The sequence below is a fragment of the Cibotium barometz genome, chromosome 12 (assembly GCF_041138505.1).
Source record: "Cibotium barometz isolate CiBa-2024 chromosome 12, ASM4113850v1, whole genome shotgun sequence".
NCBI lineage: Eukaryota > Viridiplantae > Streptophyta > Polypodiopsida > Cyatheales > Cibotiaceae > Cibotium > Cibotium barometz.
Window position 1 is genome coordinate 22044212 of NC_141057.1, and position 3804 is coordinate 22048015.

Here is a 3804-nt window from a genome sequence, read left to right on the forward strand (position 1 = left end):
ATGAGCAGCTGGTATGCTGCTGAAAAAGAAGCTGTTGGGGCTGATGTGAGTGGAAGTGTGGTTGCACAGAATGCAGGTCAGCAATCACAGTCTTTGAGTGGACCAGGAGAGTCCTCATCTAGTGGGTCTATTGATAGACCATGGAGTGGCAGGCTACGTCATAATACCAGCCCTGCAAATGTGATTACTACATCACGTAAAGGAAAAGAGAAAATGGTTGAGCCCCTTGGTATGCCTGACATTTCTGCAAGGCATTCTCATGTTGATGGAGAGTCTAGTGGTTCAGATATGAGCCTTGATGAGGAGCTTGGGATCCCAGCTATGAGAACACCTGGTGTAAAGAAGGCTATGGAAGCCATGAATGAAAAGCTGCGAAGATCTGGGAGAGTGAAGAGCCCTGTGCAGAGGTTTACTTATGATGGTTATGTGGCACATCACTATGCATATATGGCAAAGGTTGTGCAGGTTGTTGAGCCCACATGCATGGATGAGGCTGTTGGAAATGTGTGTTGGGAGAAAGATATGGATGAGGAGATGGATGCACTATATGGAAATGAAACTTGGGATTTAGTGCAATTGCCTGAAGGCAAAAAAGCCATTGGATGCAAGTGGGTGTACAAAGTTAAACATAACAGTGATGGAAGCATAAATAGGTACAAGGCTAGATTGGTAGCCAAAGGATATGCGCAGACATATGGGATTGATTATGAAGAAACTTTCAGCCCAATTGTCAAGATGGCAACGGTGAGAGTTGTGATAGCAGTGGCTGCGTCAAAGTAATGGTCTTTACATCAGATGGATGTAAAGAATGCATTCTTGCATGGGGATTTGCAAGAAGAGGTGTATATGTTGCAACCACCTGGTTATGAGGATGTGCGCAGACATATGGGATTGATTATGAGGAAACTTTCAGCCCAGTTGTCAAGATGGCAACAGTGAGAGTTGTGATAGCAGTGGCTGCGTCAAAGTAATGGTCTTTACATCAGATGGATGTAAAGAATGCATCAAAGTAATGGTCTTCACATCAGATGGATGTGGGTCACCCCGAGCGTGTTTGCAGGTTGAAGAAAGCCTTGTACGGCTTAAAGCAAGCACCAAGAGCATGGTCTGACAAGATTTCTGAATATCTTGTCACTATTAGCTTTCATGTAGCCAATCCAGATTTCTCATTGTATGTGAGACATGGTGATAGAGGAGTTGTGCTTGTTGTCATCTATGTAGATGACTTGATCATTACGGGGGACCATGATGCAGAGATCTTTGATGTAAAGATCTTGCTTAGAGAGAAGTTCGAGATGAAGGATCTGGGGGAGCTCAGATATTTCTTGGGAATTGAGGTGATTAGGTCACCACATGGTATTGGATTACTGTAGAGACAGTATGGCTTGGACATGTTGTCCAAGTATGGTATGACAGGGTGTAAGCCTATTTCTGTGCCATTGGATCAGAATGGCAAGTTGAGTGCAGATTCAGGAGAGATCTTGGAGGACCCTACTATGTACAGACACATAGTAGGAAGTTTGATCTACATGACGATTACCAGACCAGATTTGAGCTATGCTATTGGGTTGGTGAGTCAGTTTATGCAGGTTCCATGGAAACCGCATTTGGATGCAGTGAGACGCATACTGAGGTATGTGAAGTCTACTTTGCATTGTGGACTATTCTATGAGACTGGGATAGAGATATGTGTACATGGGTACACAGCTGCTGATTGGGCTGGTAGTATCTCAGATAGAAGATCTACTAGTGGATTCATGTTTTCTTTGGGGAGTGCTGCTGTGACTTGGAGCAACAAGAAGCAGCCTACTGTTGCTCTATCGAGTACAGAGGCCGAGTACAGAGGAGTTGCTATGGCAGCATGTGAGGTAGCTTGGTTGAGAAAGCTACTTGCAGATTTGGGTCTATCAGTGGATAGACAAGTCATTTTCTCTGACAACATTAGCAGTATACAGTTGGCCAGGAACCCAGTCTTTCATGCTCGTACGAAACACATAGAGGTCCACTACCACTTTATCAGAGAGAAAGTCTTGGCAGGAGATCTTGACCTTGTTTATGTCAGCACAGAGGATCAGGTAGCTGACATCTTCACCAAAGCATTGGGTACAGAGAAGCTCCGCAGATTCAGGGCTTCTCTTGGTGTACATGAGATGGAGTTGAGCTCGAGAGGAAGTGTTGAGATATCGAGCTCGTCTAGTGAGGCGGTGGACACTGATGACCCGCCTGGGGGATAGGCCCCACACTTACACCACTGGCATGGTTGGTGAGATCTTGGGTGATATGCGGCCAGTGGGATGACAGGCTGTGTGATAGCCATTCTAGAGACTGGCATAGTTATAGCGTCAGCTCATCTAGTCGGGTTCACACTATAGAGAACCCGTGTATGTATTGGTTGAGTACCTTTCATATTATGTGTACTCTTATTCTTGTATATGGTGTGTTGAGTGTTGAGTGAAGAAGAAGAAGATTTTCAGCCTCTCACCTAGTGTGTTCTCTATTAGGGTTTTGTGAGTGTGTGTATGTGCTTGCAAGAGCTCAAGCTCTCTTCCCCCCTGCATCTTTTCAGGAATTACTCTTTTGAAATAACATAAAAACAAACTTTCTTTTCCATAAAATTCTGGAAAATTTTGCCATAACCTCCTTTGTATGGTTGACCATTTCTCATTTTTATCATTCTTTATTTAACTTAAATTAACCCAAATTAGATTTATAGAACTCTAATCTACACAATTTTCTAAATTCAAGAGAGTTAATAATAAAAAGAGTTTAATTAATCCTTTACTTAATATTTCTAGAATTGAGAAAGGTTGGAATGTAAAGAGGATAAGGGGGTGGCCTTTTTATCAAAGGCATAGCATTTAAATTTAAATCAACATCTGCAAAACATAAAAATAAAGAAAACCATAGTTTATTCATTAAACAAGTAAGAAAATTAGCTTACATGGAGCTTGTATGCTCTCCTTTGGCTTGAGGGATTGAGGGTTCTACTCTTGTTTGAAGCAAGAGTGGCCACCAGTTCTCTTTGGAGAGGATTAGGCCAAAAACAATTGAATCATTAAAAACTTCAATGTAGATAGCTCAAGACAGGAGCAGAGTAGTAGAGCATAAACAACTTTAAGCTTTTACAAAGGGGAGGCTTCTATTTATAGGAAAAAGTGAGCCTCTAACCAAGCAAATTGATTCTAGAATTTTTCAGATCAGTTTGGTCAATTTTTTACCATTTTTGGGTCAGTTCAGCTTACTTTTTGGATCTAGTTTTGAAATAGGAGAGAGAATTGATGAAAAATATATCATTTTATTGATTAAAAATTGGGAGTAATGATGAGAAAAAGGTACCTACTTCATGAGGGGAGATCCCCACACTCCTTTATACTTATTTTTATTTAATTCCAATTGCACATTGGAAAGTTTTTTTTGAATATCTATTTCAGGGGAAACCATTTTAGACACTAGGAGGATTTTTATATCCAGAAATAACTCAATTTTGAATTACCTCCCTCTAGACATTTTCTCTCTCCAGGCCAAAACAGGGTAAAACAGGATCTTTCTTTTATTTCAGAGAGGAGAGCGTTCTTTAATTTTGTTATAATAAAAAAAGAAGCGGTGCTACAATAATGCGCGAGGCTTAATTTGTTTTTCCTGTGGAGATGTGTGGAGATCGTTCCTGGCTTGTTAATGTGTGGAGATCGTTCCTGGCTTGTTAGGTTTGTTCTTCTCATCTTCTTGAGATATAAGTAGATAGGTAGCATAGCCTGTATCTTCTCGGGATATAATTTCTCCCTGTTCACGTTACAGCTAAGAAGA